The 22879-nt window shown below is 39.5% G+C and overlaps 1 long non-coding RNA gene across 1 annotated transcript; it reads left to right on the top strand.

The window, feature by feature from the left end:
• Positions 1 to 8495: 8495 nt before the first annotated feature.
• On the top strand, positions 8496 to 21451 carry LOC143694532 (uncharacterized). The gene is made up of 2 exons (XR_013183095.1): positions 8496 to 10645; positions 20215 to 21451. It is a non-coding gene; the product is annotated as an uncharacterized LOC143694532 (long non-coding RNA).
• Positions 21452 to 22879: the final 1428 nt, after the last annotated feature.

The following is a 22879-nucleotide window of genomic DNA, read 5'->3' as shown; positions in this document are numbered from 1 at the left end:
GTTCAGGAGCTGTTGGGCACGATTGCTTTGGAAACGATCAGCGAAACTGCACGTTGTTGCAGGTACGCCTTCATATTTTATTCTTTACAGTTCTCGGTGACTAGAGAGCCAAAAAGGAGTTTGGTAAGCCAAGATCCTGGTCCCAGCTCAGACATTGATTCTGCTCGCTAAATGATTTTGAATTCTCTACTGTAGCTCCAATATTTGTGGTTTGGGACAATAATTGTCTCAAAAGGAGTGCTCTGAGGAATACTTGTTTGTACTTTGTTAGCCACTGACTTAAATGTTCTTCCCTGAGCCCAGCTGTCAAGATTTCAAGCACAGACAGGCAGATATAGATGAAGACAGATGTTTGCCATTTGGGCACTTTCTTTTCCTGTTCACCTATTTGAAGTTTCCCCAGCTCCTCATTCTTCTATGATCATATAACAGCTCTAAAATGAGCTTAAGGAAAAATGTTGCTTTTTCACCTAACCACCACTGTAAAACAGGAATGTTACTCTCACATCTCACAGTTGTCCATCTTTGCTTCCTCTACCATTAGATGAAAAAGCAACTGTTGGTATGATGACCCCTCTGGCTGTATTACCCTTGGATAACCCATTCTTGCTGCAAAATCCCATCCATCACTCTCAAGAACAGCAGTCTTTTAGCCAGAACATCCCCGTGGCCTCACTGCCTTTATCCTTTAGGGGTAATGCCTAATCATCACTCATTTGCCACTGAAAATCTCTGATGTTCAAGGGACTTGAGGACAAAACCTCTCCAAACATCCAGCATGGAGGGATGCACTGCAGCACTTCAAAAGAGGTATCAGTCAGCCTAGTGCATCTTAAGGAAAAAAATACTTTGTCTAGCGGAAGTGTCAGAGCCAACTGGTTGCAAGTGACACTGTTTGGATCAGTTCTCAATCCGCAGGTAGTTTAGCAATTGAGGTTAGCAGAACATTTTCTGTTTCAGCCCAGATTATTTTAGATTGCAGAGGAGCATGGATTTCCTCCACCTGATCTCTTCTCAATAGAACATAAGGGAAGGCTGGATTTGGATGTATATTGCACTTGATAAAAATACTGAAAATTTCCCTGCAGAAATTTAACTGTCAAAATGGCATTGACCAGGCAGGATGAGCACAGAGATCCCAGTCACATCTCCTCTGATCTTACTGTTTACTACTCCAATTGAAACAGATATGTCATGCCCAGAGACTCAGAATTAAGACCAAACGTCCTACAGAGATCTACCTAGCATTTAATTTCTTCATTCCCTCCCTCCTGATAGTTCATATGTAGTGCCATTTCCCATGCCTGCCTCCTGCTGGTTTTAACTGAAGCCATTTATCTTTTTATGTTTATGGATTAAAAAAGGTCATTTCCCAACTATCTGCAGGAAGTAGCAAAACAAAGGCTACGTCCAGGCTGCCAAAGCTCATTACAGACCCCTGTGCAGCCTCTGACTCCTCTCCTTAGGACCTCCAGGATGCCAGAAGCACCTCCATATCAGGGTGTGCCAGCAGTAGGGCACTACCACAGTACAAGGACATGAGGAACATCAGCCTTTCAAGCACCAGACTTTCTTCAGTGACCATTTACCCCTTCCACATCACAGCACAGTGTAGAAAAGCCTTCCCTCTTCCAGGCTTAAACAAGCTGCACCATTTTGGATCCCATCTCAAGGTCTCATTTCTGAATATTCACGAACACAGAGCAAATTTGCTCTCCAGGAATCTTACATACAGGTACTTTCAGGAGTATGAGCTTGGCAACTGGGAAGATTGCGGTTTCCTCATGAAGCTTTGAATCCACTCAGGATTTGGTACAACCTGGTTGATTTTAGAGTTAAAGCATTAAAGCAGCAGTCCTACTGTAACATTTTGCACACACTTTTCATATGCACACACCATGGCACTGCAGGATGGGCAGTACTACAGTCCAATATCAGTAAACTTCAGTGGAAACCCAGACACTGAGTGAGCTACTGTTTTTCTTAACATTGCAAGCAGAACAGGGCTGTCACTGTAAAATATCATTAACAACTAGGAACCACCATGACTTCAGTTCAAGTCCCAGCAATAAGTTTACAGTTTTTGTTGTTCAAAGAAGAGCTGTTAAATATAGAATGAAATACTATCTGCAATGTATAATTCCCTTTTTAGATATAATGCTGAAGACACCTACAGTTTCCTTGAAAAGCAAAACATGGGAAAAAAGCCCTGTAGAATTACGTAAGCCAAAATACAGTAGTTTCACTGACAGACATTGCTTTAATCTTTTGCATGGCTCTACTTGACAAATACCTCAATCTTTACCAAACAACTTCATTTAACTAGGTATGACTGGTTTTGGTTTTTTTTGACAGCCCCTAAAGCTGCTGAAAGATCAGAAAGTGTCACATAGGCTTTTGATTTAAGGCCTTTGCTACAGTCAAGTTTTCCAATGGGATGGCAATAGGTGGTATCTGAGATGAAACATTTTTTAGCTAAATCTCATGAGTTTGCATGCTACAGGAGGGAGGAAGGAGAAGAATGTGAACAAGAAATAAGTAAAATTCATCTTTCCAAGACAGCAGATCCAAGACAGGAGAAATATATTTAATGGCTCCAGGACAGCTGCACTGCTGGAATCAGAGCAGGACTCTGAGAAGGTACTTGGAAAGGTGTGTCCTGCACAGAGTCCAGTGCTACAAAAGACAGTACATGGGTCAAGAGCTGTCATTCAAAAGGGACAGGGAGAAAAACCAATCTGCCAGACTCAGCAGATGAGCTGCAGTCTGTAAAGTGCTGCAGAGACCATTGCTTGTGCAGAAGTCCCTCCCATTCAGTGATACAGCAAAGTCTAAATAGAGAGTGTTTTAGGAGGTGGAATCAAGAGAAAACCTGAATAGTAGAGCAGGAAAATCTAAGTCTTAAAAGCACCTAAGGCTGCCTTGTTAATAAGTTATTTACAGCTACATTCTGGGTATGTGAGAAGAATTTCTCACACCTGTTTAGGCCTATGTCTAGGTATTAGACTTGAAATTACTATGCTCTTATATGGGACCAGGCACAGTTGGGTGGGAATTTCCATCTGTATTCTAGACTATCAGGGATCCTGCAAAGGAAAATCTGCAAGTCCCTGGAGACAGGGTGTTCAGAGAAGCCTCCAGGGCAGGATGGAGGAGGCAGAAGATAGGCTTCATATGCTTAAATTCAAATGCCCATATATATGCCAAAGATTATTTCTGGCTCAACAGACAGCACGCACATATCAAGGTTGGCTTTGCAGCACCCACATTCATACTCACACATGTGGCTTAGCTCTACTGTTTGCTCAGATGTGGAACAGCTGTATGGGCAGGCATAGAGCAAGCTCTAATACCATGCCAAAGTCCCTGTCCCAGTATCATCCCTACTCTTTTTATATTCCCCCTCTGGATCACAGCTGAAATGGGAATGGCTGCTCAGTTACCATCTAGTCTCCTGCTTTCAGAGCTGAAACAAATTCCAATTTCCCCAAACTTGGACAGAAAGCTGAGCAATAATCACTTCTCTACAGAAACATCACTCAGTAGAAAGCAATAGCAATTAGCAAAACAATTTACAAGATATAGAATATTTTTATCATGGTGGCAGTCCAAAGGTTTACCAGTATCATCAGACAAATGTGTCTCTTCCATAAGTTCCAGAACTGCATTTGTCACTCTGGCCAGAGAAGCTTGGACTGAATTAGCAACAAGCAGAACAGCTGATGCATCCAAGAAGACACAAGTCTTAGCTAAACTTACAGATATGAATCTGGAAGAGCCAACAGTGACTGAAAATTCTTTTCTCCTTGGTAACTTATTTGGATTAATTTGTTAAATAAGTTGATATAAGTGCTAGTGGATCAGAAATTCTGTTAACTAATGAATTAAATAAATCTAAGCACAAAACTGGTATTCCTCAACCAGGTTCCATTTGCTACATCAGGCCTGAAAAGCGAACCTTGTGCTGGCCAAGTGTACACTGTACTGTTATGTTCATAAAGAACATCAGTCTTAAGGCACTGTTAAGCTGGAACATTTTATTCTGATTTTCCTGCAAACTTTTAATCCTGATTCTGAAGTTCTGCCAGATTCCTAGTGATACTGAGTAGTACTTCTTTACCAGTAGTTCCTAAATTCCAAGCAATCTCCCAGGCAAGTTTTGACCAGTGCAGAAAGAATTACAGAACCAGACCAGAAAAAGGAGATATTAAATATTGAAGTGTTTTTGGGAAGAATGTAAATGTACATAGTAGCTATTCAGAAAACCAATTTTAAAGTGAAGCATGCATTAAAATTAAACAGTGACTACTACTTTATTACCACAAGCATTCATTTCAATGCACTCGTAGGATACTAATTTCACACATGGTTGGACATAAATACTAACCTGTTTTCCATTTCACCAGTATAAATTAGTGTGAGAAAGAAGTTTCTTGCTGTGATAAAACTAGTAGTGGTGTATGCAAAAACAAAAACAATGGTTTGGTTTTGGTTTGTTTTTTTCCACAAAGTTAGAAAACTAAAGTTTGGCTCTGTAAATGTGCCATAATATTTAATCCTTGGATTCTCCTCAAAAGCCCTAGTAAACTTAAAATTAATCAGCTAACACATCAAATGAGTCACGCATTCCTATTGAATCAGGTGACAACCTTTCAAAATCCCCTAGAACTCCATACTGCAAAGTACAGTCCTTGAAAATCCTGCCAGCAGTCCCTGTAACTGGCAGCTGTTTATCCAGCCTAGTGCTTTGCAATAGCTGTAACACTGAAAATGTATATTGTGATATTCATAACAGACTCCACCCACTAAGGGGAATGTTTTTCCATTAATTATCCAAATTAATAAATTTAATCAAATAAACTTTATTTTGCTATTAAGCAAACATCCCAGTATTGCTCATGTAACAAGTCTTATCTACAAATTCTTACCCGAGATACTGTCAGAAGATACCCCTCAGTGGTATTTTTTGAGGCAGTTTAGATTTGGTTTGTTGCTTTGGTGGGTTTTTGGGGTTTTTTTTTGGGAGGGGTTAAAAAAATGTTTTTGAAGGCAGCAATAAGTAATAAGCAATAATTTCTGAGACCAAATCTGATGCACTATAGTCATTCAGTGACTTGGAGTTTTCCCTCACACTCCTCCAGACACACAGCAGTTCTTGCAGCCACATCTCAGAGGCAGCCATCATTCCTCCTGACACCAGGAGTATGGCTCAGTTACTCAGTGTCCCCCTGCTTTCAAGTCACCACTTCTCTGCAGAGGGCTTTAAGAGCCTTGCTGAGCACACTTCCACTTCTGTCACTTTCCCCAGATGTATTTTCAGCCTCATTTGCAGCTACAGCTGGAGAGGTTCTAGATGTTCTCCTTCATTTATTATCTTTTTGGCTTTTTCTTTTCCGCTAATAGCAAGTCTCCTTTCCCTGCTGCCTAGAGATTCACAAGGATGGAGAGTAGCTCCAGCTTCCTCCCAGTATTGCTTGCATCAGGCAAGGGTGATGGAGGGGAGGTATTGGGATACTGGGAATACAGGAAAACCACATTTTACAGCAACCAGAAACTTGTAAGTAGACAAGGAGGAAGCTGTGCCCACACAGCCCCATCCTTGTGCTTCCCAGAGCTCCTGAGGGGGTGAGGGGCTGAGGACCAGCCTTCCTTCCCTCTCCACAGCAACTCCAGACCTGGTACTTACCTACCTGCAGGGGTTCTTCAGATCTCAGTTCAAACCCCAGCTTAGCTCTGAACTTTAAAAGTAGGTCTCTACTGCCACCATATCTAGCTCAGAGCATCTTATATTTCTCATGCATTAAAAGGTCAGGGATGGATTCCTATGGCTCCCAAGGAGACCTAGAGAGTCAGGGATGATAATGTACATGTGGTATACTGAAGATTCCTGATGAGGTTTGTGCCCATTCCAACAACTGCAAGAATTAATGTTTTTCCCCCTAGAAGAGATGCTTCAGTGGCAGAACATTCAAGAAAGAACCTCTGTATAATTTGAGTTTTCAATACATATTGCCACTTTGATATCTGTATTTTTAGTTCCAGTGCTGATGGGGCCAAGATTCATACAGAAGTGTGAGGATCTGGTGTGCTGACAGCTTAGAAGGAGACAAAATTAGGAACCAGATGGGAAGTCACAGATGATACTGTTCTGCAGAAGGGGCTAGACAGTATCTGCAGATACTATTTTCAAAACAATATGTTCCAAACCACTGTGACACTTGCTCTGAGAGGGAGGTCATTTATATAACAGCAGGTAAGACTGACATACTTTCAGCAGAAGAGCTGCCTTCAAGGTAGGTGTTTCTACAGCCCCATCTGTCAATCTGATAGAGGCTGGTATCAAAATTGACCTCCAGGAAAGCTGTGCTATAAATTCTTTAGGACCACACATGATTCTGAGTATCTTTGAAAACATAATGCCTCACAGCTGCTGGAGCTGAAGTACTGCCTTCCTTCAAAGGGTAAACCCTCTGTGGTCATCTGGATCTGTTTAGAAACACTGATATCTGCTAAAAAAGAAGGGCTCTGTATCACTGACTGATATAATGAATCTAGAAATTGTACACAAGAACCAACCATCTTCCTTTCCTTGATTGTGTCATGTCAGCTCTTCCCTGAGCTCTGGTGAACATCTGGAAGAGACCAATTCCATGCTATGCTATGCTATAGCCTTATTGCATAGCCAGCATGAGACAGCTCATGCTCCAGAGCTGCCAGAAGTCTGAGCTATAGGCCACAGTTCATCTGGCTACCAAGATCCAACAAAAAATATATATTAGAAAAAATGATTAGCAGTAAGAATTCTTAGATTCAAATACAAGGTTTCCTTATGCTGTGAACTGTGACGTTCTGGAGAATAATTACCCCTCTAAATAATAATTAACCTATCTGCAACAGGGCTGTAGTATATTCCTGCCTTCAGGTAAAAGCTAAATTCATTACAGTTCAGTGAAATACTCTTGGATCTGCAGCTGAACAACACACAACTTCGGGGTGAATTTTAGTCCTGGAAGAAGCCCTAGTGGATCTTATGCATAGAGGTGATTTCCATATTCCCATTTATGGCAGATGGTAGAGAGCTTTAGCAGGACACTTCAGTGCCCAAGAACACACATTTCTCTTGCAGCTTCTCTCTTCTCCATGTCAGCACACTCTGAGCAACAGCCACATTGGTCCCTTTGCTCATAGGAGTGACACCCAAAACTCAGCCACCCCTGCTCAAAGTGTGATGTTCTGCACGTGCAGAAGAATAACTGATTGTAAGCTCTGCCAGGAGAAGCTTTTATTTCAAAGATGCATCTCTTCATCAGTTATAAAATCGAGCAGCACAACATGAATTAAAGATTCAAATGTCAATATTGCAAACATATGCAGTTTTCCTAGGCAACAGAAATAAACACTATAGTCATTATTACCATTCACACAATCAAATATAATTTGGAATTCATGAATTCGTATTTGTTTATCTGTAATGGCATTTCAATCCTTTTATTTTAATCTCTTCCAAGGCCATCCCTCCTGCTCCTTTCATATATGTGTGGGTACACATGTATACTTGTGCTGATTCTTGCACCATCAATGGAATGTTTCACAGACACTTCTTTTTTTAATATATCTATTTTTCTAAAATATGGGAAAACAAAACTAGTTTTGACAATGAAGATTAATATTCTATACTAATTACTTTATTTACCAATGACTATCATCTTGTCTGACTTATTAGACTGAATACTTTTCCTATGCCTTGTATCTGCACCATTGGCCCAACAGCAGCATTTAGTTTTCATCAGTAGTGTACATGAGTGTCCTATGCCTACTATTGACTAATTGTGTGACTGAAGTAATGTCCCTGGTCTGGTGAAATTAAAAGCCAAGCATCAAAAAGACCATGTTTCATCCAAATGCCTTTCAGTTTAATCAATATAAGATATTTTTATTGCTGAAAAGCTCAGGTTCAAATACTACTATCAGCACAACTCATCATACATTTAGATTACATAACCAGAACGAATCCTAGGAAGTTTAATTGGGAGCAATTTCTTACTTGAATTAAAAATCAACATGTTTGCATTCTACATGCTTTCAGTAAAGTGGGTTGTTCAGAAAATTATTCTTCCACCTTGTATTAATGTGGCCCAGGATGTCCCTTAGTATTCCTTCTGCATCAGCTCTTGGACTTTGCACTACCCTCAATAACACCAAGTTCTTACACTTGAGAAGTTGCAGATAATTCTGAATACATCAGTGCACAGGAGCAGCTTCAATTATTTCCTCCAATGCATTGTTGTGTGTTTATCTTCTGTGAATTTAATTTGCCATCATATTGCCCAATCATCCAATTTATTAAATCCTTCGAGACATTCTCCCAGTCCTCCATATTTTCTTGCCTGGTTTCACCACCTCGTTATTCAATTAATCTTCTAGATCTTTATGGTGTGTATTGAAAGGTATACTCTCCAAACTACAAAGTGATTATTCTTAAGATTGAATTGGATTTTGCTGTGATACATTCAGTGGTGCAAGAAACACAACCATGAAAGCATCAGACAAAGAAAAATACTCCAACATACATCCTCAAAGAAAACAAAAGCTTGATGGGCTTCCATGTCCACCAGGGACACAATACTTTGCTGTTCCAGGCCCAATAACACTTTCTGTGGTTTATGGTGTGCTAACAAAATAGCAGGCACTTAAAACAGAGTCTAAAGCTTTCAACCCCTCCAGTGCAAGGGAGCTGAACATCCCCACTACACCAGCAATGGCTGTGTTTGCTTTAATCCTCCTTGTTCCCAGGAAGAGCACCACAAACTGCTTGCTGACACATTCACATTCCTTCTAGGAGCTCTTCCATCTCCTGCAAACCCAGGTGGGGAGAGGGAGATTAGTGAAATGGAAAAGAGGGGAGAAGGCATCACCATGCTGGGATTATGCCAAGAGCCTGGTAGATTTAGGCACTTCATTCCCACTACAGTTCTGTAGATGTTTAGTGCCAAAGACCATGAAAATTATTTCAAAAATCCCTAAAGAAATGACTACATCTGCCACACTTTGCCAAAGCATGGAGCTGCCTCCCTGCTGTGCTATGGTTTTGTCCATAACAGTGTAGGTGGACATTTTTAGACACTAACATCAGGCAGAAAAGCTACTGACTCAGAATCTGCTCTGAACTTTCAACCTAACAGGAATCTCCCTCTGCAAAACTTTGTCAGTCTTGAAGAAACCAATCCATGAAAAGGTCACAGAAACCTCCCTCTGAGCCTACCCAACAGATGTTGCTTTTAGTTCACCCCACAAGCAAAGACACTCATTTCTTTAGAGTCCAGTATAACTGTCATAGAAGTCAGAGGAAAGACAGTTCAAGTTCCAGGGCTGTCACTTCCTTATTCATTTTGAGAATATTCTCAGATGAGGAAAAAATGTCATTAGCCTTATTTCAATATTTCAAACAGGGAACAACAGCAGAATTTGACTCTTATTTGATTTTCTGAGTCTTTAGGGCAGTGCTTTCTATTTCCTTGCAATTGGCAAATTTCTACTCATGGTTTTAGAAATCTTATTTTCACAACTTTTGCTGTATAATCTTAATGAAAGACAAAGTATCTGAATTAAAAAAACAGAGTTGGAACTTGATCAGTAAAACTCAAGAATTGTGTGACAGTTGTCAGCAGTAAGTAGAAGGACTTGATGGCTCTGGGTGGTTTGTACACACGAGTGTGTGTGTGCGAATGCACAATTCTGCTATGAGTCTGCAAAGCAACCTCAAGCAATTCACATTTCTGCTCTGCTCTTTTATACTTCTGTAAAATGGGTATAGTGATACTATTTTCTTCACAAGAGTGGCAAGGAACCCATGTTCTAGTTTACAGTGTTCTGACATGCTCAAGGAGTGCTATTGAAAAGTGGAGAGTTAATTGGTTCATAAATTGTCAACCTTGTGGTTAAAAATAGCTTTAATACGTCAATTCTTTCTGAGTTAACACAGAAAAAGGCAATTACTTATGACAAGGTAGGAAGATCGGGGGTTTTTTGCTGAAATGTACCCAAATGCTAATTATTGTGTAAACATTTTTAACTAACTACCACTCTTTGGAGGCCTCTAAAACAAACTTCAGTACAAACCAAACAAAAGCTACAGCACAGACTGCTATGCAGTCATCACATACATTTTGTAAAATATTATTATAATGCTAATTGCTTCAAGACACTGTGATGTAATTATAACACCGTTATGGAGACAAAACAATGTTTCCATGGTTCTGTCACGATACCCAAACCATTCTGTGAGTCTAGATCAGAATGAAACTCTCAGTGTGCACACATGGAGGAAACACTGGGCTGCCAAAAGGAAATGAAAGGGTGATGCTGTGAATTGTTGATGAGCAACCTTCAAGAAGAAAATGGAAGTGACATTAACACGATTCTGCAAAGATGGCATGATGTCCAAATTAAACTGAACTAAATCAGAGGCATTCCATTTAAATCATGTTATGAACAAGAGCCATTTATGCATTAGTGATTCAGCTTTTTAAATGAGTCAGTGACAATAAATGACAATGTTTTGACAGCTCATCTTGAATGGCAAGAGCATCATCTGAGCCACATGCCTTCTCTTCTCCCCTTTCTCTGATCACCTTCCAAAGAGATGGTAAGTACATTTCTGGTAAGAGGAATGGTTTCATAAAGACAACACTCCTGGTATCTATGTTTACTCATTGTCAGTGACCACAAGAAGAAAGCTCCATTCCTGCTTTTTTTTTCCTCTAAAAAGTCTCATTTTTACTATAATGTCTGGAGAACATGCTAAGACCAGATCTTTCCTCATACTATCTAGACTGTATTTGCAGACAGTGCCTTGTTTAGAAGAGTTTGTAGCCTAAACTCACTAGGGAGTTTCAACCAAAGTACTACATTTTAAGAAAAAGTCTTCCAAATTTCAGAATTTCCCAATAGGAATATTCCTGATTTGCTGACTTCCTTTTTTCTTCCATTTTATGATAGAAAAATCAAACTTTCTTCTTTCCTTTTTCTTTCAGCTCAAATTCCTTACCCTTCCACTGTCACCTAAGATTAATCCTCTAGCCTGAACCACTTCCCATGATAAGTCACATCTCTGCCTTTCATAAGACACCACATGTTGCAGGAGCCAATCTCTTTAAAAAATCCCAACCGTATAGGAGAAATATCCCTCCTGTAATTGTGCAGAAGTAAAGATGGGGCAGAAGCTGGAATCCAGACCAGCATTTAGGCACATTTCAGTTCTTGGCTACATCATTCAGACCTGTGCATCTGGAGAGGCACTAACACAAACCCTACACTGATGTGCAGCCACTGCAGCCTCACAAAAAAGCTTCAGCTGACACATCAGTTCCAAGCTCATCATCCTCCTCTTTTTGAAGAGCCTCTTCAGTTGAAGGAAATACATTGTACAATGGAGAAATCTTTCTCAAGTGACCACCCAAAGGATTAGTGAAAATGGGCTGCCCAGTAATGGCATTGATTTTTATTTGACCTGCAGTTAAAAGTCCAATCTGGGAAGGCTGATACTGGAAATAGCCTGTATGGCTCATTGCATTGAATAGAGAGAGGTTTTAAAGACACATTCGGCATTAAGATGACTTTACCCAAATAATTTTCTAATTTTTCTGACTTTCTCCTGCTTCAGGGAAGTGCAGTTGAACAAAGAGACTGAACTACCATCACCTCTTCCACTCCCATTTGAGCGTGGAGAAGATCCAGCATGTGCATACTGTAACCTCACAATTTCCACAGCAACACCAGAAGGGTCTTGTTAACCACAGGTAGCAGAAAACACTCAGAGGTTTTAAACCATTCAGCAAGTCTCAAAAAAAACAAAAACAAAACAAAAACCAAAAACCTAAAAAAAACCCCAAGTGCTAAATATGCTGATTAGAATTTAAATTTTCTGATAAGAGCATAATTTTAAGGTAGAAATTGAAAAAAGAAATCTCTTTCAGGTTGAAATAGTATTGCTGCTGCACTCATCCAGCTTATGGTGAGACAACTCCAGAAGCATAATTTTCTGCTTTTTAAAAGGAAAGTACTAGTTCAATAGTTAATATGAATCATGAGGGAAACTTTACTACAGAAAAGAACACATCATTACATCTCTGTAATTGTTGTTTTTCTATACATCTGCTATATAAAGCTATAACACAACCTACAGCCAAAGAGAAATAGTGCAGCAATGGGGCTATTGCTCCCTCTACTGTAAATATTCATGATTTCTTATTACAGGTCATACAATACAGTCCAAGTCATTAAAAATACTTCAACTAATCAAAAAAAAAACCAAAAAAAACCCAGAAAACATGTTTTCAGAATGACTTAACCAAATTATTATGTTTTCCGAGCAATGCAGTAGAAATTATATCCAAAGAAATACAATTCTTTTTGTTTGTTTTTTCACTATATAAGAAACCAGCAAGGTATCTGTAGGTTTTAACTTAAAAAATAAATACATGAGGAAACCTTTCTGCCGCTGATCACACTTTTGCTTCCTAGTAGCAAATGAAAAAAAGAAGTGCCCAGTGAGAGGCATTTTGACCTTCTGAACAGCCTCCCATTATAAACATCAGCACTGAGGAAATCAGCAAATTAATCAGGGAGAGTGGAAAATAAACAAGAAGGTGATTCATGAGGAGATTTACCGGGCTGAATTATACATGTATGGGAAAGCAGATTATTGAATCACACAAGCCTTCCGTTACCAGAACTGCCTCATTTCTCAGCTCAGCATCGGAATGGGATCAGTGCCGAGGTGCTGGGCTCGCCCAAAAAGTCTTCAAACAAACTCTGATTCTCTATCAAAGGTCAAAAAGGCCAAACAATTTTATCCAAACCATCTAAAATTAGATTGCTATTGAGCAGAGGACAGACAGAGTTGTCTTAGCACCAAATTGCTCTTTCAGAGGCTTTATTCCTTCGCAACCAGAGATTCATAATTTAAAAAAAAAAAAACTTCTTCTATCTTTTCTGTAATATTACAGTAATGGAGAATGAGAGTATAACCACTAGATTTTTAGTGCAAGATTCCTGCTGGGAGGCAATATGAAATTGCCTCCTCTCTTCCTCAGTCTCTGCTCTGGCTCAAAGCAATCAGCAGCAAAGGGAGTCCAGCCAAGGAGGGGTTGATGGCAGGCAAATACCAGAACATAATCCCTGGACTTGGTTGGCGTTTACATAGGCAGCAGAATTTTTGATAAGGACTTCTAAGAGCACAGAACAGAAAAGATTCATGCACCTCCAAACTTCCCATCTAAATATTTCCCTTCTATCCTTTCTCTAAAATACTTTACAGGAAGGAATGAGATAACTTCCATTTTCTGGTGATCTGAATTCTGTAGGATAAGGTTCCTCAACTGATTAGTTTTAACACAATTTCCACTCCTCAGCTTGGACAAAGCACCTCTTCTTGACTTATCACTGATTAAAATCAATAGTAAAATCCTCACTGATTTCACTGAGAGATGGATCACTGATTAAAATCAATAGTAAAATCCTCACTGATTTCACTGAGAGATGGAGCTCCCTGTGCTCTGCAGCCTGCAAGGATCTGAAATCGTGACTGTATTTAAACATAAGAGATTTTTTTTGTGCCAGAAGGCAATGTCAGGCACTTTGGGAAGTGTCTTCCAAGTGTCTTGTTCACTCTGGGCTCCCTGCTTGGGGAAGCATCTGGCTCTTTGTGCTCAAAGCCCTATAAATCTGCATTAGTTTCAAATATATGAATATGAGTCATTAGCCTATGATTTCAGAGTTAATAAAAGAGAACACAAAGTCAACATCACTTCTAAGAATTTCTGAATTTGACATTATTGCGTCACTGACCACTCTTAGGACAGCTTTTTCTAGTGAGAAAAACTTCTTTTCAAGTTCAAAAGGACCTTTATTTTCTTTTGAATCTTCATGGAAAAATACCCAAAATAGCAGCACCATCACTTGAATCTAATTAAAACCATTTGTCAGAAACATATTTTAAAATTCAATGTATAGCCAGCCTTGAGATCAAACTACAATTATCCTGGCCTGTGTATAATTGGAATCACAGGGATTGATGAGCACATACAATTGTGATATTTTTTTCCCTTCCACCAAAGTTTTTCATTTTAGAGGAGGAAAGAAATAAGTCACAAAATAAAAGTTGTGCATTTCAGAATATGCTGAAGTGAAAAGCATCCACAGACAATAAAGGGGGTTTTGGTATAAAAGAAAGACTTGGCCAAGTCTGGAACTACTTACAAAACTTTTACTTCTAAACTATTTTCATGACCTGGCTAGAAAGATTTGATATTCAGGTGTGGTTTTTTTCCGACACAAGGATTATTGTCTTAAATTAAACTTGAAAGTTCTAGATGTTTAACCATCGACTGAATTAACAAAAGCCATTTATTTCAAGTAAAGAGAAAACACACATTAAAATACAAGAAGGAAATTCCTTCTTTACATGTACCTCCTTTCCACTTTGATTATTCCGTATCTAAAGACAAGAAAAAATAAAAGTGAGATATATTGCCAAAGTGGCTTTTCACTACCTTAATGCACCTCCCACTTCAAGCTTTTACCAAAACCTTGCAGCTGTTCCTTGTTTTGTGTTGGGGTACAAAGGACAGAACACGTAGAAAACAATGAGCTTTTACTAAAACTTCTCTCCAACTGTAATTTATTAACTCACCTGATATTTCTTCCATGGTAGATTAGAGGTGAGCAGCAACAGGCTACTCCAGCTGCTCCACATCACCGAAGATGAGCGGAACTAAAAAGGATAAATTGCAAAGATCCTGCATCTTAAATCACACTGCTATCACAAAAAGAGATATGGTGTGCAAAGGCAAGGAATAGCTTTTATTAGTTTACCAGGTGTAAGTGGGAAGCAGCAAATATGATTTTGGGTGCAGAATTCTTCTTTTAGACCTTTGAAATACTTTACCCTAAAAAGAGGTATACATTCCCCAAAATATATCTGGTTTTTACCAGTAATTCCATCTCATCTAAAATGTAGAATGTTTTGCTCTATTATTTGCTTTACTTATACCTTAAGGTTTGATCATCCCAGCTGCAAAACTGCAATGCTCTGGCAAGACTGAATCCTACATTTGTTTGTTTTGCAGCCGGCTGGGGAGGTACCAACAGCCTTTCATCACCCAGAAATAGTTCTCCAACAGTAATTTTAATGCAATTCCAGGTACAAAGAAGCTTCTGGTGACAAGAAAAGAAATCTCCAGGTCAGGTGTATGAGAAAACTTCAGGACTCTGATTTGGTCATTATGACTGGTTTAATTAATAGTACTATGGTGTATCAAGGCTGTGTCTTTTCATGGTTTTGTTACCCTTCAGTTAAGCTGATCCAACATTTTTACTAGCTTTTCATGGACTCTGGGTGAAACTAAATAACTAATCCAATTCAATCAATAAAGAACTTATCCCTCATTGGCATACTTGCTTCCCTTGCTTTTCCCTTAGGAAGAGCTCCTTTAAAGGCTTGATGCAGACTCATCAAGCACAGTGCATAACTTGTGGATATGCAGATTACCTATGTTTTCACAGCTTTCCCCCATATACATAATAAATGGTGCTTGCATGGTGTGGGCAGAGTTATGCTACTGACAACTTGTCTTTATAATGCTTCTATTTGGTGTAAGGAATCCAAACACTTTTATCAAAGCAAAAGGTGAAAAAAACAGGCTCTGGCTGCTAAACTAATCAACAGTAGTTTCCTCCCAACTTTCACTGCCAACTCATTTCCTCCCATGGTCATTATGTTGTTATTTGTACAGCAAAAGCTGCTTCACAGGAGAAGTAGAAGACACTGCTTCTCTTGCCAGGGTCAGTAGGTGATGGGAGGAGCCCATCTTAGACCCCTGGGGATGGACTCACACAAAGGGTCTTTGGGCAGGAATGTTTCCAAGGCCAAAAGAAAAATCAGGCTCTCATTTTCCAATGATCCAAAACAGAAAAGCAACAAATAACACAGGGCAAACAAAAGAAGTACAGCTTTGTAACAACATAATTACACAATTCTCTAGTTTCACTTTGTACTCAAATACATCAGCTCTTTCTCTACAGTAAAGCTGTGATTTAGCAGCCTTCCTGATTAGCCAACTGCTATACAGCAAGAGCTGTCTGATAATTAGGTCAGTATTAGACCCCAGCCTCTTCCCTTGCTAGCACTGAAGGCCACTGAGGTGGTTTTCCTCTCTGCTGCTACACCAGCTCTGTTCCAGGGCACCCCAGGGCTCCTCTCCCAGCACTGCCTCCACAGCAACTTGTGGCACCCCAGGACCACCTTGGTCTACCTCTTCCCTTGTGCCTTATTCCAAGCCCTGATCTTTTTTCCAGGGAATTGTAATTTAGGTATAATACAAAACTTTAAAAATAACCTTATTTGATTTCATCCCGTTTAGGCAAAGGAAGGAGATAGGCTTTCTGAACTTAAACGATTTATGATAGGTGCCCAAATCAGCACTTTCACTACAATACTCTTCAGGATCACAAAAGGCAAGATTTTATTTTCACTGAAAAGTTTGCAGTCATATTGCATTTCTTCTTATATTTATCAAAGAAAAACTCCAGAGTAGTCCTTCTGAAGCATACTTACATTAAAATAGCATGATGTCAGTCTGATTTGTCAGAATCAGTCTGAACGATGTCAGTCTAATTTGTTCATTTACAATGACATCTACTAAATTGGGCCCTGTGGCTAATTTGGGAAATAGACAAAGTGGCACTTTAACCCCACTTGTCCTCTCCACTATCCCAGAAATTCTTTCCTCCCTCAGCATGGAAGGGCAAGAAAATTCTGTCTGAACTGTAGAGTTTTGAAACTGAGCAAGAAAGAATCATACTGGGCAAAATGTGGGGCAGTAGAGACACCTGAGCTTCAGAAAAATACACTGTAAAGCAGGGAGTTGAAAACACCATATCCTATTTGCAAACTGTCATGCCCAGTACACAAAACCTGTGGGGTAAGGTCACAGGCTTAAGCCCTGATTGCAAGATGGCAGCACCAAAGGTGTCATTGATGCAGCAGGATTAAACCTCAGATTACTCCTGCAGAGCACTTCCATTTGGGCTAAAACTCACCAGCTACTGCTCCCTCCCATGCAGAAGGTGATGTGAAGCCTTGGCTTTTTCATGCTCAGCCTCACTTGCCACACACCTACATCAACATGCTAGAGAAAGTTGCTACAGCAGCAATAGCTCACTACAAAATGAGACAAGTTTCCATGTACCTTTTTTTATCCCTAATTCTGTTGAAGCAGGACCCATTTCAGAACTCTTGTTCATTAATGCATCTGCAGAGGTGACCTCATGATTTGAGACAGGACAACTGGAGGTGAGCACAAAAAGGGGTCAAAAGGAGAAAGTTAACAGGTTCTTTGCAAGGCAATGGACATTTTTTTAAAGTCTGCTAACGTATATCCATTAAATATTTTGTCGTCTTATTTTTGTGAGACTGAATAACCAATTCAGTTTTTGGGGTTTGTGATATTGTTCTCTTTGACTTCCTTTGTGCTACACACACACATGCAGGTACAAGTCTTCTATAGATTAGAAGACAGTCTGTTGAGATGACCATCAAGTAAAAATCATTACAATTATCACTGGAAGGGGATAACACCTAATGCATATGCACATCAGTTCCTTCCATTTTATTGCTATTTAAATTCAGTATATTCTCTGCTGATGTATCAACCCATACATATTTCCCTTGTTAGTGGACAAAACTGTAAGGAGAAAGGGCGAGCTGAGGTGTTCTGCCATTTACATTAATGTCACTAAAACTGCAAATGTTAATATTGTTATTCAGTTTATTGAAAATAGGCTGTAATCCCACCAGTAATTAGGATTTAGTGAAAAAAGGTTTTTAAAACAATACATTTTCTCTCTTGACACAATCCTTCTTTTCTCCATCTCCAGGGAAAACACTGTGTCTATGTCGGACTTTTCTGTCTATCTTTTTTCAATCATAGAAATTTGAGGGAGGACAACCTATGTTGCTTTACTGTGGTTTTGGCTCAAGTCAAATCTAGAAGAGGTGCTAAAAATCTTGATCATTTCTTAACTCAATGCAAGAATAAAACCCTCAAAAAAGATAGCCACATAGTAGGAAACAGAGAAATAACTCTAAAAAATACAGTAGGAAGGAAAAAGCATAAGCAAAAAACCCCATATGCATAGCAAGTGATTTTGCTGCATCATTTTCAGCATAAATCCACAGAGAATCTAAGGAAATTATAGATTCCTCTGCAGGCTCCATGATAAAGAGCTCAAATCTCTCCACCACCTACACAGACTGCAACAAAAGCTGACACAGAAAAAAAAACTAGAGCCAGAAAATGAGAAAAGTCTCTCTTATTTTCTCCAATTCCCACCTGATAACCTTCCTGAAGGTCAGTCCATTCCCACATGAAGATCATTATTCAGCCTCTGCCACCAGACTGGTCCTTAAAAGCAGGATCATATTTATAAGTCCCTCATTAGTTTCTTGATTTGTAACTTAATGCTTTAAAAGAAATGTTTGTGAGTACCATGTGTTAGCCAAAACGGGGCCAAGCAGACCGGTATCCAAAGAATGCTGCACCAATCAGCTGTGCTAATTGCTTCCACCAGCTTGCTGAAGTGCCTCAGCTGAAAGTAATATGGAAAATACATTTCTCTTTGCACCACTGCAAAAGGATTTCCAACACCTCTCCCTGAACAGCTGAAGCTATTACTGTTCTTATGCCACCATCCCTTGATACAAATGACAGAATGCTTCTCCATTTAGCAGACACTTTTATTTGCTCTTCTCTGCTGTTTCCCCCACAAGTTCTATCTCACTATAATTTTTTTGTTTAGTACCTTTCAGTTTCCTTTTCCAACCGTGCACCATGAAGACTCCTCTATTCTAGTTTGCTGAAAATTATAATTCTTTCTTCTGCTACTTGGCTTTCTACCCTTTGATCCTTTTTTTTTACTTTCCAAGTAAGCCATCTGACCCTTTCATACCTCCTCCATGCTTTTTTGCCTCATTCACCCCCTCCTCTTCTTTCTCAATTGCTTTCATCTTAATTCACCTATGTGCTCTTGCTGCCCAGTTCCTCTGCAGCTGATGTAAATTTTTTTCCTAGAGACTGATAAAGCCCAGAAGTCAAAAACTTCATCTTTAATCTTATTTTCTTATTTTCAGTATGGATTCTATAAAATGGATTTGGACTTTCCACTTTACAGTATACTGATGCAGTATTAGGAGAGTTCCAGTTATGTGGTAAAGGGCCAAAGGAATTAAAAGTCAAAGCAAAATTCAGATGCTTTAAATATTTTGCTAATTTTGGTTTTAGGTAAAATTATGTACAGATGTACACAGCACCTCCTTCTTTCATTATGTTCTGCTCTTTGCAATTCTCTGGTCTCTTTACATTTGCAATGCCAAAATATACTGGTTAAAATAGACCAAAACAGGAGACGTTTATCCAAACTGGCAGGTTTTGATGGTGGGCAGGGGATTGACCAAGATGCACATTAAGAGAAAAGGAGTCAGGAATGTAATATTTGCCAGTGGCCTTTGTCACACAGCCTGAACATGGGTCTCTTCTGTTCCTGGAAACATCTGGACAATGCAATAGTATGCTGCAGTCTCCTTCCTGATGTAGAGAGATACAGATGTGGGGAGTGAGAAATCCACAGATGGCAGAAGAAAGGAGAGACTGAAGGGCAAGGGAGAGGTTGCAAGTGTGAGCTGGATTCACAGAACTGGTGTGAATGTCATCTTTTACTCACAGCTTGTTCAATGAACCTCCTTCTTCCATGTCCCAGTGACCCTTCATTCTTTGATTCCAAACTTTCAAAGCCAAGGCCAGAAAGCAAACATGTTTACACACCAGCATGTCAGAGGTGCTGGGCCTTTACCTGCTGATGGCCTGTAGTTCCTATGGTGCCAATTTGACTTAAGAAAATGTGTAGTTGATGAAGAGTTGAAAACATGGAGGCTTTTGATGGGATCAGTTGCTATTGCTGTAGCTGGCAACCCATCCCACAATACCTCTTCTTCCTCTTCTCCAGCAAGGATGGAAGTAGCTGCATGGTACATCCAAGGGTGGGCAAGCCAGAGTTCCTTCCCTGTTGTAGCAGCATCTCTGCTGGATACTGGCTGGGTCATGGAGAGAGGAGAGAGAAAACTGCCCTGACTGCTTTATTTTCTGTTTCTCTTTGAAGCATGGAGTTTACAAGAGAACCAGAGTGGAAGAATGACTGATGGGATCCAAATACACTGTGATGAACAGGCTTCCTCCTGCCACTCATGTAAGCCTAGGGGCCATGAAGTAAGAAAATCCAGCAACCAGGTCATAACTGTCCTTTTTCTTTTCCTGCCAAGTGTCAGAGTAGCAGGTGGCTGGAAAGGCTCAGGGGTCATTTAGGATGAGTGACAGCACACTTTGCTTCAGCCATGGCCACATGGCATTCCTATGTCATCCCACCTGCACCAGAGAATTAGGGAACTAAAAATTTGCTGCCTGAAAGACATACCCTACTTAATTTTGCTGTCCTTGGATTGTCAGATTGGATGTCGAGAAACCAAGATCAAACAAGGTACTTACAGTAAATAATTGATTTTGACTTCCCAGGCTTGATGAAAGATGTATCCTTGACATGAGAACACAAATATGTGAATTTCAAAATGTATTCAGCATTCAAACCCCTCCACCTGCATACGTACTGCACTCTGCTACAGTCCAAGAGCAGACAATATATGTAAGGCTGGTGTGCAAGGCTATTGTTTCCCTTGGCTATGGCTACAATTAGGGAAATTATAAACATTCATGTTTCCCCTCTCTACAAGGATATGATGATAAAAAACCAGCAAGCTCCTCTTCATTGTAATTTTTCCACATCTCTCACAGACTCGGTTCTTTCCGAAAGCCCGGATGCAAACACAGCCTGCCAGCTGACAGGGCTGTTGGCTTTTAGTTTTGTGTTTGTCAAATAATCCTGGTGCTCCAACCCATGAAGGACTGATCAGCCTCTCTTTTCTGCTCACCTTCTTATCAAAACATGGATTAAAGGATGAACAACTAGGAGCAAACTGGGGGAGGAAGGAGTGCAGGCAGTTTTCTGAGCAGCCACAGTGTGCACATGCATAGTAACCTCCTGTGATTTGCTTCCATCAGTGGTGATGTGGTCACCACATCATCCAGCTCTCTCTGGATCCACTCATTAAATTTAACAAGATAATTATCTTTTGTTTTTATCATGAAATTGCCCAGGCTATGCTAAACCAAGAATTCTTCTCTCTTTTGATGTTAATTAAAGACATTCCTATTAAACAAGGTTTATGAACTATTGTACATAGTAAGAATTTATGGCAAAGAGTAATAGCATGTAAATATGTATCACAACAAAAATCACCTATTATTTAATCAAACTCCAATAAAAACTGCTTAGTTTAATTCTCTCAAGGACTAAGTATCTATATGTGCAGTTTCTCCAATTGATTTCATTCATTCCCTACAAGCTTTACTTCTGCTCTTAGCAATCCACAACAGAAAGTTAATGTGCCCATGTTCTACTGCATTTGCACAAAATATCTTCAGAGGAGAAACAGAATTAAACATGATGGTTTTATCATTATATTCTGACCTAGTACAACACAAAAAATATGATTTAAAATTACCTGCCTGTTGATGCCAATTTAGATAGCAGTAAGTTTAAAAACAAATATGTATATCTAAATTAAAACAATTATTTGTGTGCAGTCAGGGTGAGTGTTATCAGAAGATCCTCAGATGGTTTCTGTGAATCCTGAAGGTGAGGAAGCCCAGAGATAGCTGTTCATTTCCCAGGTGCTATGGGGAGTCAATAAAAGAGGTAAAAGCAGTGTTCTGGTTTTAATTTATACCAAGCTCCTGTGCCCTTTTCTTTAAGCAGTGTTTTGCCAACCTGAAGAGCATGAAGTCCAAGTGCTGCCGATGCCTGTCTCCTGCAAATTGTTTACAAGTGTTAGAGACAGTGTTCCCTGTGTCTTCTGTGCAGGGGGAAGAAGAGGTTGGCCTTCTACTACTTTTTTTTTTTTTGATGGAGGAATCTTGCTTTCTTTTGTATTCCTCCCACAGAGTTTCCTACAAGGCAGCATGATCCAGCCCTCAGTAATTAAGATGCCCATCCTCTTCCCACAATTTTTAAGTACAAAAGCTAGCTCTGACATCAACAAGAAAGAGAAAGTAATATTATTAATGCTAATTGGTTAGTAACAAATCTCTCTGGACATATGAAGCCTATTCACAACTTGAAACAGTTACATAGGGGAACACATAACTGAGCATGAGAACTTCATCAAGAATCCTCAGCAAGCCTGAACCAGCTCAGCACTGACTTCAGCTGGCTAACCCCAATATCCAGTTCATGCTTTGATGAGCAACAATTTAGCAACACTATTTAGCTTTTTGCATCTGTGGGAAAAAAAAAAAGAACTGCTTGAAGGAAGAGAGTTTCACTTCCATAAACAGCAGGCTAACTCCCCAGCATTTTCTGACCTTCAAAGATATCTCAAAATGCAATTTTAGACAAATGCATCAGGAACAGAGAATGACTTTTTATGTAGAAATAAAATAACCATTTCTATTTCATTTGTAGATTAAAGTCACATAAACAAGTACTGCCAACTTCGGCTGGATGTTATTTAAGATTCACCTCCAGAAATGTTTTTTTGGTTTTCTGTTTTTGAGCTAACACTTTCCAAGTCCTATTTTGCCTATTAGTAATCAGGTGGGAGATTATGATAACATCTTTTTTCCCCCATTCATTTCACTCTTAATCACATTGAACAGTGAAAGTTGATTAATAAATTTCTCAACTGTAAATAGTTTTTTCGGTTTAATGCTGC

This window comes from Agelaius phoeniceus, chromosome 7 (genome assembly GCF_051311805.1).
Source record: "Agelaius phoeniceus isolate bAgePho1 chromosome 7, bAgePho1.hap1, whole genome shotgun sequence".
Taxonomy (NCBI): domain Eukaryota; kingdom Metazoa; phylum Chordata; class Aves; order Passeriformes; family Icteridae; genus Agelaius; species Agelaius phoeniceus.
This window is presented reverse-complemented; position numbering and strand designations above follow the sequence as displayed.